Raw genomic sequence first — 14150 nt, 5'->3', positions numbered from 1 at the left:
GATAAACCCGAATTGTTTGACCAAGATTTGAGGTTTCTAATGCCTTCCTGCAGTTGTTTTGCATCGTTTTCGGTTCATATATTTTCGAAGAGTCTTGTGTCATCTGCGAATAGATTAGAATGAATCGAATTAATTTAGGTTTGATTGTGATTGTAAGACAACTTGGGACCCTTACATTTCCAGAAAATGTTAGCAATCCAGTCTGTCTCCACGAGTCAGTACCTATTCTGTTCTTTCTGGCAAATTCCTCAATGTCTTTTGCGATGTTTGGGTACTTTGAGACAGAGTCTTACTAACTCGTGGGGGGACTCTAATAAGTTTTCTGTCTTTCTCACTGCTGGCTAAACTGCACAATAACTTCATTTCTGCCTTGCTAATATTCTCATTCTTACTTTCTGGTACCAAATTGTCGATTAGTTTTAAAAGTCTGCTGTAGTTTAGACAGTTTGAGTACTCAACAACAAATAATTTATTTTAAACTGAAAATACAACAACAGGCAACTGCATCAGCTGGTGGACAAATTTGTCACACTTGTACTGATGCTGGTTGAAGAACTTTTTGTAAAGTTGTATCTGTCTTGCTTTGACAAACTCATCTGGCATCAAGTCCTTAATATGTGACACATACATGGTAAACTCTCAACCCAAATCCGGACAACAAGCTTGAACTCGTAGATTTTCATATATTCGAAACGGTGTAACTACATAAAACATTACATATTTACATAAGCTAACTACATTAGGTAATCAACAAAAAGGTTGAAAAAAGTTTAAAATAAAGTAGACTTACAGTTATAGTTACTGTATGGTAGAAATTTGAGAGTTCACGATCAAGTAGACTATATTTGACAGGCACGCAGAAATATGGTTGAGCTCTTTTGTAGATATCATAGCAAATATTATGGCCTTTAGAGTTGATAGCTAGCAGTTTTATTAGACAAATTTCCACCGTGATGAGAGCACATAGGTGGATTAAAATCTCACGTGATGTGTCACTGTGCCCTCTTCAAGCGATGAACCTACGAAAAGCTGGAGAAATGAGCAATTTCGATATGAACTGCACATGAACGAAAAGGCAAGTGAACAGGACCCCACATTGTTTTATTTGAATTCGTGCTCTCTTAACCAAAAATGGTCCAAAATAATCTACACCAACGAATGTAAAAGGAGGTTTATCAGGTGTGATGTACAGTTCTGGCAGGTCAGCCATCTTCTGTTCTCCCACTCTAGCTTGCCGTTTCCTACAATCAACACAGCCCCTTAGGAAATCCTTTAGTAACCGCCTTGCTCCAACTATCCGGTAATATTCTCTTACCAACAATAAAACATGTTCAAGGCCACTATGACCAGAGATCTTGTGATAATGCCATGCCAACAACTTTGCTATATGACTTTCTTTTGGAATGATTATCTGGTGTTTCCTTTCTTCTGATACTGGAGCATTTCTAAGACGTTTGTCGATGCGCAGCAGCTGGTCTGCTTGGTCATCTAGCTGTGGATCTTGCGTATGAATCAAACTCGCTTTCTTCACTGTACCACCTTTGTCATCTTTCGATAGCTGATTAGATTTAAGCTGACAAATACAAAGAGTGGAGAGTTCTTCTGGATAGCTTCTTCCTTGTACATATCTGATATTTCTTTTTCCACTTTCTATCTCTGCTACCGTAAGTGGTACAATAGGTCGAGTGGAAACTCTGGTGGAACTGTTGCTGCACTTTTTCTCATTGACACGAAGTAGGATTCCTCGATAGCGCAGAATCCATGCAATAAATCTTTTCAACTGTTGCCATGAAGAAAATCTCTTGATGATTTCATCCAACATGATTTTCGGCTAGCAACTGACTGGGAGGGCTTGGACATTCGACTTCACTTCTGGCTCATCGTCGCTGATCGTCGGGGTCGTTGATGGCTGTCTGGGCCAACAATTTTCCGGTTCCCACAAGAATTGGGGCCATTTAACCATCTTTCGCAATTTAGGAATTCATCCACTGATAATCCTCGCGAAAAGTCGTCAGCAGGATTTTGGTCTCCAGAAATGTGATTCCATTGGCTAGATTCACTCGTTTCTCGGATTGTAGACACTGAATTTGCCACAAACGTTTGGAACCTTTTAGTTGTGCTGTTTAGGTAGCCCAAAACGCATGTACTGTCTGTGCAGAATACAGAAGACTTAACTTCAATATCCCTTTCCTTTTGTACCAACTTCTCAAGCTTAGCAGCACAAACAGCAGCAGCCAGTTCCATCCAAAGAATCATCGTTTTCTTTAATGGGGCAACTCTTGATTTGGCCATCATAAATGAGCAATGGATCTTGCCTTCTTCATCTTCAATTTGTAAATAACTGACGGCTCCAAAACCACGTTCAGAGGCATCAGGGAAGATATGAAGCTGTGCCAAAGTAATTCCCTTTAGTTCGACTGGTTTGATGCACCTTGGAACCTGAAGGCGTTCAATGGACGGAAGCTCATTAATCCAAGAATGCCATCACAATCTGTGCAGCATGTCACAGTTAGCAGTGAAATGAATTGTGCTTTTTGTTTGCCGAGAAATTCAAACACCTCGCCATTGACAGTCGAAGGAGAGACCTGGTCCAATTTGACCACGTTGAAGTGGAAATCGACGTCACTCAAGGGTGCAAAGTAATAACAGATGCTCCTTGACTCAATCGTCTTTGTCAGATAGAAATAAGTTATTCTTAAAGGACGTATACCTACTGCCAAGGCCAACATATGACAGGGTCCCGAGACGTGAAGCGAAAGGGAACAAAAGAAAAGAGGGGTTCTGCATTGACGCTTATACATTTGATAAAAGATGGAATGAACAAATTATTTGGGAAAAAATGGTAATGTTATTCCAAAACATATTAAAGGATGAAAAAAGGTATTAAATTTCAAAATGCTAAAGTTATGTATAATTTTTGTGTAGGTCTATTATACTTGTTGTTACCCCCATGGCCCCAGGGCTTATAATCACAACAATCATTTGCCATGAATTTCAAAAGGTTTTAACAATAAGAACATTTCATCAACTTGTCTGATAAGTCGTATACCAAAAACAATTAAAACATTGACCAATAAGCTTAACTCCCAAATGCATCTGTGTTCTGTTATTTTTCACTTTGTTTCAATTACTAGACAATTTCAGGTTAAGCAACAGCTTTTTAGTATTCAGTTTTTAAACATACTCCTAAGTAATAGCAATGCTTAATTGAAATTGAAATTTTTATTGAATAACACCAGAAATTTTACTTGTCTAGTAGAGAGTGCTGTGTTTCGTTAGTTTTATGAATATTGCTGACTTTGAAATTTTGCCTGTTTTTAGTTTTGAGTTTGTAAAATCATCGGGGACAACTGTCATTCCTGTTAATTTGCCATCTGAACAGAGAATGGCAGGAAAAGTCCTAACACATGTTGCTGGGAATGGACCTGTCTACATACGGTCTTGCACTGATGTTGAGTTTCAGGTGATTAATGCTGCTTTTCTTGTCATTCTAAATATATTTTGTATTCTAGTAATTCTACATGTTGCTTGCATTTTTTTTATTGTCTTAGACATCCCTAGCACAAGATCAACAACATAACTTCCTATATTGACCTGTATATAAATGTTTTGGTGCATGCAAGCTAAATTATTAAACTAATTTTTTGTCATATTATATATTTTGTTTTTTTGTTGTCTATTTTGACCTGTTCCATTAGTACAAAATATACATGCTATTCAATCACATTGATTTGTATAAATTATAATTTCCTTTTTTATTTTTAGTTAAGTGAAGAAGGTGATGATGAAATATTAAATACTTCTGGCATATCACCTCAGCCACAGTGTAACAAAGATCTATAGTTGAGCCAAATAAAACTCTTTTGTGCAGTGATATAATAAACTACATACCTCAACCATCATCGTCATCATAACTCAGTAGTCCAGCGTGTTTGCAAAGACAAAATTCCGCAATCGATTCCTATGAGGAGAGTCTGTGTAGATCTGGGTTGCCAAGCGAATTAAATCATGAGCCAACCACATCACAGCTACAGCACATCAGTGAGATGTTTCCATTTCTTGACCATGAAATTATTTCAAAAGCTTTATTAGATTCAAATATGAATGTTGAAGTTTCAATTGACAAATTACTTGGAATGACAGGTATTTATACTTTTATAAGTGGTCAAGTAGACTATATTCAACAGAGGCACGCAGAAATATGGTTGAGCTCTATTCCGTAGATGTCATAGCAAATATTATCGGGTCGATTCTGTTCATTGATTGGCGAATCCTTTCTCTTTGAACATTCAATCCTTGTGCCCTTAACGCCCCTCACACTAATCCTAGTCCTATTTGAGGAGTACGTTCTAACACAGTTCTCACACGATCGTCAAGTTCTTGGTTAGTTAAGTTAGTGTAATTTCCTGTTGTGAATAAAGAAAATTGATATCTCCATCTTCTGAGAGTTCTTACTGAAATTCCGAGACATCCGCCAATATCAACCCAGCGAAGACCTAGATTATCTTGCAAGTATCGTAGCTGTTGTTCATCCATTGTATTTGCGAAGCAAGGGCGACTAGCTCGGCCGGTATATTGAAAAGCCCCATTCTGACCGCCTATGCAATTGTGTTCCAGTTGTTGTTCCTGATCAGAGACTCCTAATGCTGCAACGCTAAATTGAATCTTTAACCACAAAACCAATTCCAGCATATGCTGCACAAGCCCATGCAATGCTTGTCTTTCTGGATATGCCTAAAAAATTCTTCCTTGCAATAAGCTGATGATCCCCTCGTAATTTTCAAGTTTAGTTACTCAGTATCGCGAAAATTTAATGTCACTACTGACTAGTTGCCGTCGTGCTCAAATTAAAGTTGCTTCTAAATTTTTGAAAAAGTTTCCACTGCTTGGCAACCACCTGTTTGCCATATTTACTCGAAGAACGCTGTGTTTATCGGTGAACTGTGTTTATATAAACCTTCCCCCCTCCGTCCATACAAATAGTATCTGCATAAATTAGCTATAATATACATAAATTAATGGGATAAATTAATTTATTTTTCGAATGTTTTTTGTGCGACATTTCAAATATTGTGTGTGACACATCATAAAGTTTCACGTTTGTCTCATCAAGGAGTTTGTGGGATGTGAGTTTGAATTTTTTGTGACCGTTTCGGAACTTTTTGCCAGTGTTCGAATATAGCTGTGAGCTATCGAATATTTTGTGTGCGTATTGGTTTATTGTGTGTGTGTTCGTAATTTTGTCCTCTTTGGACACCCATAATTTCTCCAAGGTTCTAGCAAAATTATTGATTCTCATTTTCTCTGTTTCCAAGTATTCCCGAGAATCGTAAATATCATAATCGTCACTTATTGCAGCATGATATTTCTACTGAGCAATATAGAATTTTTTACAGCATCTTCAAACTTGTTGATCTTTAAACTTGCATCGCCAAGGGATTCACAGCTAATTTTCCACTCAGTTAATTCTTTAATTTTCTTTGTTACAATTCCCTTTGCAGCCGAGTGACTTCTTCTCAAGCGTTCAATTTCTTGCATTTCTTGTGCATGTTCATGGGTTTCGGCGGCTAAGAGGGTTTCGGCTGACATTTCTTTGCCGCATTTCACGTCTGGTATATCTGACATATTTATCACACTTGATTATAACTTTGAATTATGTAAACTCTCAATCCAAATCCAGACAACAAGCTTGAACTTGTAGATTTTCATATATTCGAAATGGTTCAAATACATAAACATTACATATTTACATAAGCTAACTACATTATGTAATCAACAACAAGGTTGAAAAAAGGTTAAAATAGAGTAGACTTACAGTTATAGTTACTGTCCGGTAGAAATTTGAGTGTTCATAATCAAGTAGACTATATTCAACAGAGGCACGCAGAAATATGGTTGAGCTCTATTCCGTAGATGTCATAGCAAATATTATGGGCTTTAGAGTTGATAGCTAGCAGTTTTATTAGGCAAATTTGCAAGACAATAGTACCCAAATTGATTATAATAATCGCTGTACATAGATTTCAGGTTTGAAATTAATATACATATTATCAACTTTATAGTTCTCACTTTATGTAACATCAAGATTAAAAATAATAAAATCCAAATTAAGATAAGTGGTGATGGTGCCAAAATGACTAATAACTCAAACTTTATTTTATTATCATGCTCTGTTTTGCAAACTGGAGAGAATGTAATGCATACTTAACATAACACAAATCAAAAACAGAGTTTTCAGTACTAGATCCCATGAAACCATCCTACTTTGGTCCTACCCCAAAATTTGGTTCCTCCAAACTTGTTTCTTTCTGTTCAATATGCTGCTCTATATCTTCAAAAAGGACTGGACTCAACTCGGAATCTGGTAATGGTATTGTGTCACCTCCACTACCATCATCACCTTTATCACTACTCTGAGAGAATGTGCTGCTGACACCCCATGATAATTGCCTTTGTGTTGACTGACTACATGTATTTGATGGTGGACTTTTCGAGCTTTTCTTCTTAAATTTCTTTGACTAATTATGTGCCTTCTGCAAAGCTTCTTTTGGAGCGTCCTTTGCACTTTCCTATTCTGTAAAATGGTGGAATTGGCATCAGCCGCTTGCTCAAATATATTTATATTGGCATATTCCTCTTTTTGTTTGCGTAGTAATTGAATGGTTTCGTTGATTGATTAATTAAATAGATTCAGACAGATCACGAATTCGCTCTTCTCGCATGTTAAATGGTGTAGTGTCGAACAGTTGTTTTAGAACACAGATGCACACAGATTCAAATACTGAACAACTTGTATTGAAAACCTATAACCATTTTTATATACGCAAGTATTGCATGCATAATTATAGCTAATTAACATCACAAATGGAACATAATTTCTCTTCTTAAATTCAGGGTTGTCATGGTTGCAGTTTCTAAATACCAATATATTCGATCTGGATGATTGCTTGGCATATACATAACCCTTCTTATGTACTCTTTTCTTGGCCAAAATCAATTAACTTTCCTTTAGATTGCAAAAGACTAGCATCATCCTTCACCAATGCTAAACTTATTTCACTCACAGACTTCATATAACTTGTTAGGTTTGCACACTTATATATGGCACTTTCTTCTTCTAATTTAGACTTTAATCAAGACTGTAAGCAAGCTGTTCATTTATTTGTCTGTGGAGACCCTGTTCCAAATTCCAATGAAGGTTATGGTCAGCCTGTAATTTGTTTCAAAGACAAGGAAAAGCAACAGGGTCCAACTAGCTCATTGGCTTCTGTTGGCTATGGTGGGTTAATTAATAAATATCAAGTGAATCTTCATATTAATGATTATTTATGCCATTCATCTATGGTATTGAACTTTCAACTAGTTTTGTGACTTTATAGGTACAAAAGTGTCAGCAAAGATGAATGCACAATGGGCAGCCCTGTTTGAAACAAAACAAAAACATTAGAAAACCATTTGGGGGAAAATAAAGAAATTAATTTGGTGTGTGTTACATGTCTTGAAAATAACAAGCCTTTTATACAGAGTAAGATGACCAGAAACAATGCATCTACTATTATAAGACACAATCAAAGACATCATACTGACAGTTCTAAGGTTACTGCAGGTAAGACAACAATTATGCATAATGGTATAAATAATCAAGGTTGCATTATAATTACTGTTTCTAAGAGCAATTTTGGATGAAGAGAAATTAGAGAAGTGGGGCCATGGCAAGAAATCCGTGACAGTCAGCAGTTCGATGTGCGGGTGCAAATAACCGGCTGCATGGCGCGCTGGCTCAGGATGTCCTATTCATAATTTTACAATACGAACTATAAATCAACAAATTGTTTGACTGAAAATTTTACTTTTAAACTGTCAATTGTGAGAAATTGAGAGATCATAGCGATATGGAAGGAGTGTACAAGCGAATGCACAATGCATTGTCTGGGGACCTTCTGTGGGGAGGACAGAAAACGCGCGGCCTTAAACGCAAGGCGTCTACTCAATTCTACGCCGTTGAAAGGCTTGTTTCAATGGGGACTGTGCGAAACAAGGTAAGTTTATCATGTTTGTTTTTGCCTTGAGCATGACGCTTTATAACGAGTTCAGTTATTGGACCATTAGTCACTGAATAAGTATATTCTTTATTATTATTTAATATAAGGTCAAATACTTGGTGAAATGGAAAGGCTATAGTGCTTTCGAGAAGAGCTGGGAGCCTGAAGACAACTTAACTGCTGACCTTTTGAGGCATGTAGCTTTTCATGGCCAACTCATTGTTTTATCACATTGGTAGTACAGTATAAATAATGTCCAGTTGGCCCATTACTGCTTGACATTTTCCCCACAGCAAATAAAAAAAGGAAAATTATTTATATTACTGGGCAGATCCACTTTAAAATGAGACAGCCCAGCAAATTATGGAATGTGATTGTAGGAAATGCATTCTTTTTGTTTAGAAAATATGACAGGCCAAAAATTACCCAGGAAAGAGTAACCAAAAATTTGGATTCACTGAGGGTTGCAGTAATGACAAAGGTAAAAAGCCATAGCAAAAGTAGCCTAATTTTTTATTTTGACCATGACTATTTTAGATTTTTTTTGGGATGGGGAACATACCTAATTTTAAGAATTTTTTATCACTGCACATTTTTGTGCAAATGGCTGAAAACTTAGCGCGGCAGGAGCAGAATTTTAAAGAATATAGCGATACACATATTTCGCAAAAGTTAAACTTTGCAAATGTTGAGTACAATTTTAATGAAATGAGAAATTTTCTCAATTGAAATGTTTTATTGCCAAAATGATGTTTAGTGTGGTCAGGACTTTTTCCTGCAGCCATCACCTAAAATTTTTGCTTTATATGCGACTCCTTCTTGTTGTCCCCTTCAGTTTCTAGGTCGTCAAAACTCTTGCCTTGTTGAAAGACTTTCTGAAACCATTCTTGTTTTGCTGCTTCTGGAGTGCTCCTTGTCCTACATTCCTTTTCATCCATCCATTGCAATGTTGCAGGCCTTGGATCAAAGTCAGCTAAAGGTGGCATATTCATATGTATGTAAAGGTAATCGCTCGTAGTTTGCCGCTTCAAGGATGATCTGTATGTTGACTTAACCTTGTTGTACAGCGAAATGGCTCTTTCACAATCAGCAGAATGTGGCTTGCATACCAGGATGCGACCAAGCACAACAGAAACGTTTGCATAATATTGTTCATCATCTCTGTTAACAATGGTTTGCAAGACTGTGTGAGGATTGCTTTTTGGTAGCTCATTACACTCTTGAAGCTCTTGATATTGAATGATTATTTCATCTTCAGTGGCAGTGAATTTGGTGAAGAGAGTAAAGGCTTTTGAGGCATTTCTATCAACTTCAAGCCTCTTGCTGGTAAACTCTTTCATTGCGAAAATAGATTCATTTCTTATTGCACTGAACTCTCTTCGTTCAGTAACATATAAGTTTGCTTCTGGGCGGCGTCTTTTCTTCTCCCAAAGCTTAATGTCGCAAAGGGTGTCCTTTTCTTCATTAAACTTTTCTTTGAAGGCTTCTTCCCAACCACCCAACAAAGGGCTTGTGCTCAACTTATCCACTCTCTTCTGAAACTTTTCTGCTTCTGGTGCAATATCAACAATGGTAAGTGAGTCATGTTGGAGCTTCTTTTGAAAAACTTTAAGGAGAAACAATAGGTCAGCAACAAAGCACATCATAAGTATATTATCCTTATTTGTAAGTAGCTTCAAAAATTTTTTCCCTTCTGTATCAACTTGCTCTTCGCTGAATTTCATAAGTGCTTGCCAAGAGCACAAAATGGCATCAAGAAGAGCAGCAGTAAATTCTGACCATCGAACATCAAAGTACTTTGGAATGCGGCGCACGGTTAGGCCTTCTGTTGCCGCAATTTTTTCCAAATCATTAGTGCGAGCTGCTGAGGAGTGGAAAAATGTTGCAATTCCTGATAGTTTCTTGATTAAATGATCAATTTCTGGTACACTCTTACACAAATCTTTGTATGCATTTGCAGTTGAATGCACTGCACAAACTGATTTTAGGAGAGGGAAATTTACACCAAGATTCTCTCTTTCATCATAAAGAAGTTTCCAAAGCCCATTATGCTGTCCAATGGAACCAGCGTAAATGAAGTCGATTCGTATGACTACTTGGGTGTCCTATTGGACAAGTCTTTAAATTACAATAAACACATTCACAGAATCATTAAAAAAGCCTCAGGGAGAGTCAAGCTCTTGTCACGCATTCGAACAAATATTAGCCCATATGTTGCTGAGATGATTTATAAAGTGATGATAGAACCAACCATTTGTTATTGCAGCAATCTGTTTCTTAGTATATCTAACACTGCAAATTCCCGGATTCAACAAATTCAAGATCGTGCTTTTAAAATCGTTCAAAGGAAAAATGAAACCGTAAACCGCTGGTGCTCTATAAGAAATGTGATGACACAACATTGTGTACAAGAAGTCTTTAAAAGTTTAAATGGTCTCGCACCTGAGGTCTTTAACGGCACCTTTGAAAAAATTTCCCATCAAAAGGAAACAAGAGGGAACAATTCAAAATTGCGATTACCAAAAGTAAAAACTGAATCTGGACGAAAAATGTTTTCATTTCAAGGTGCTCTAGTTTTTAATGACTTACCGGAAGAACTAAGGAATGTAAATCGTTTTTTATGGATTCGTAGGATATTAAACAACCACGTCTATAATTGATAAGGACTTTTCTAACATCTACTTTATAAACTCTATTTAGACAATATATTAATATTTTATAATTTTATTATAGTTTTTTAATACTTAGTTTAACAGGTCCTTGAATGATAGCAGCTATACTCTGGTTAGCTGATCAAGTAAACCTGTATAAATATTGTATATTATTATTATTATTAGTGTTTTTATTTTCCCCATCTGTCGATAGATGATTGGCAACTTTCATCACTTGATCAAAGCCAACAGTATCATTTGCACCTGATTTAAGTGCCTCAAGATGACCAGCTGCACCATGCTCCATTACATGCCCAATACCAATGAACTTCAGATCTCTGGTCCCATCTTGCTTTATCACATTAAGAAGCATGTATTCATGATCCTTTTGTGTTTGGTCCATTGATGCATCACAACGAAATGATGCAGCAATGCATGAATCAATTTCCTTCTTGATTCTTGGCAAATCAGCAGACACTATGGTGCGTAGAAGTTCTTGTACAACAGGTGGTCGAATGTATTGCAGGTCGAATTCAGAAGCATTATATGATTTAAATGGTTTATTACAATCAAAGTCATGTGCCATTTTTGCAGCAATAACCCTGGATGGCCAAGATAATGCTGATGATGTTAAGCATTTTGCATCATTATATACGTGAAGTATTAACGATCCAATTTTATTGGCCAGCTCCTGACGCTGTGAGTTAACCATTTTCAAAAGTGGCGCAGATTTGGATTTTTCTGCAGTTGAAAGTTTCTTTAAGCGGTCAGCTTTGAGACATTCATGATGTGCTTGGCTTTGCAAGTGGTCCTGAATTGTTTTTTCCCTTGCTTCTGTACCTTCAGGTAGACAGATTGGCGGCACTCTTCCCCTGTAGCACATGCGCTTGACAATTGCAGGATTTGATGAGCAAACTGTGCATAGTACACGTTTCCTTTTCCCCTTGTGACCTGCTACACGTTGAATTGATTTGTCCTTAAAGGAAGCGATTGATTTGGATGTATTCGATGAAGTCGGTTTGACAGGTATTAACTGTGTGTCAGATACTCCAAGTACAAAAGCATTCAAGCTATTATGACCATGAGTACCATCCGAATTACTGGCAATGATATTTGTAAAATCTTCATCGTCGATTTCAGTACTAGATTCTTCACTGTTGTTCGTATTATTGGCCATGGAATTAGGCTCTGTATTCTCCGTAGACGTGGTGGATTCTTCTTCGTTCCGACGCTCGATTGACTTCATAAAATTCACAATATTTCCCTGTTTTACACGCGACATTATGCTAATATAAAATATGTAAATGTACAAAATGCAACTAAATATGAACATGCATCTGTTCAAACACAGCTCTCTCTTGTAAAATTGTAAATTGTAAAATTGTGAAATTGTAAATTGGATATCGGTCTAACATTCTGGAAGATCCCTTACAAACGAAGTTTTTTCAGGAGTGGATGGACAAGTGCCTCTTTCCATAACTGTGGAAACTGACCAGTTTGAAGAGAGAGGTTGATAATTTGTGTTATGATGAGAAGCAATGCATCACACTGAGAAACAAATTTAGATGGCATTGGATCTAAATCACAGGTTTTCAATACAGCACGACCAATTAAAGTTTTCACATCAACTTCAGAAAGGGCACTAAACTCTTAAAACATTGGCACAGACTCTTCAACATGGGGGGGTGTGTGCGCGCAACAGGCACGTTCTGCAAATCTCTAGATGAGCCATGCATCTCGTTATTATCTAGTTCTTTCCGTATGTTTCCAATCTTTTGTACAAAATACTTTCCGATGTCACTAACAAAAGCTTCACAGTTTAAATTAGGAGGAAGACTCTTCTCTGATCACCACTATTCTCCTCGATGAAACTCGTATAATATTTTGTACGGGCCCTACGCATAAGTCTGTTAACTAAGTTTTGTTTGCCTTTGAAGTTAACAAAGTCTACATCTGACTTAGACACTCTCCATTTCCTCTCTGCATTTCGTCTCTCACGCTTTGCTTTCCTAAGCTGTTCATTAAACCAAGGCACCTGTGGTCTAACTATTATCGTTCTTCTTTTAGGTGGTGCATGTTTATCAAAAAGTGCCTTCAATGTGTTATTATAAAAGGCAACCAATTCATCTAGCTTGTTTGGAGGGTTCGTGCATAGATCTGACATAGCGATATCATGGTTCAGAGAAGAAACATCCACTGATTTCCATTTTCTATAAGTTACACTTTTAACAGTTAGTGATGGCTTATCAAATTGAATATCACACAAAATTGAAGCATGGTCAGAGAGGTAACGGTCAGTATAAGGTGGAGTTCTTATAATTCTGTTTGTTTGGCGGGTTATAAACAGATCAAGGGTATGTCCATGGAAGTGGGTTGGACATGACACATGCTGTTTGAGACTGAACGACTCCAGTAAGTCTTGAAAAATAATCGCGTCAGAATCATCCATAGCATTAATGTGAATATTGAAATCGCCAACGATTAGAAGCTTTTCATCCGTCATAACAATTGACTTGAGAAAGTCTGAAAATTCACTAAAGAAAACCTGCGTAGAAACCTTATGCTTTTCAGAATATGGGGGGAGATACACAAGAAAAACACGAAGTTTCTGTTTTGACTGAAGTTGCACACACCAGTCCGAATACTCAAATGACACGATTTCATCCGCGTTATTTTTTACAACATTAAGACAATCTCTGTACAAATGTTGTAAATGTTATAACGTGGACATCACCCTCTGAAATAACTTTGTAGCCATGAGATTCTGATTCCAAAAATGAGATAAGGTTGTTGCATGAGAGTGAAATTTCCTGTTCGTGTTGTCATGCATTTCTGGTGGGAATTTTGTGGTACCACTTGGCTGACTTGAATGCTCAAAATTTCTTGATATGCTTGTAGAGATTCTGTCAGCTATATAATCCAGACTTTCTTTACTGAAAAGATTTACACACAAGTCTTCAACAGCATTAGGGTCAGAAACAACAAAATTACTGATGGATGTCTGAGCAAGTACTGATGAAGCTATCTTTTTTTGCTTTTTGCTCAGTTCATCTTCAAGGACTTGATCTGAACCAAGGAGTTGATCTGTGTAATTTTGGCCAGAGGCACTACATTTGACAACTGGATCATCTGGTGTTCTAGGGACATCGGGCTCCTCTAGGATTGGTTTTGATGACAATTTATTGTTTGTTTTCATGACTTTGATTGCTTTAGCATTGTCTTCCATGACAAAATGCTTCATGTAGTCACCAATGTGTATGTCACAATGCATTTTCATGTGGTCTTTCATCAATGACTCATTGTACCAGCTAAAACAAAACTTTTTCTTCTGCTGTGGTTGTGCTTTGCATGTGCTATAGCATATCAAACAAACAGCCTTCTTAGTTTTTTGGTGACCAGACTTTTTTCGTTTCACTGGATTTTGAGATGTGGGCACTATTTTATTTTTATTTTGCAT

This window comes from Dendronephthya gigantea, unplaced genomic scaffold (assembly GCF_004324835.1).
Source record: "Dendronephthya gigantea isolate DGI-Jeju-01 unplaced genomic scaffold, DenGig_1.0 000118F, whole genome shotgun sequence".
Classification (NCBI taxonomy): Eukaryota; Metazoa; Cnidaria; class Anthozoa; order Malacalcyonacea; family Nephtheidae; genus Dendronephthya; species Dendronephthya gigantea.
The sequence above is the reverse complement of the archived record's forward strand: the minus strand, read 5'-3'. Positions refer to the sequence as shown.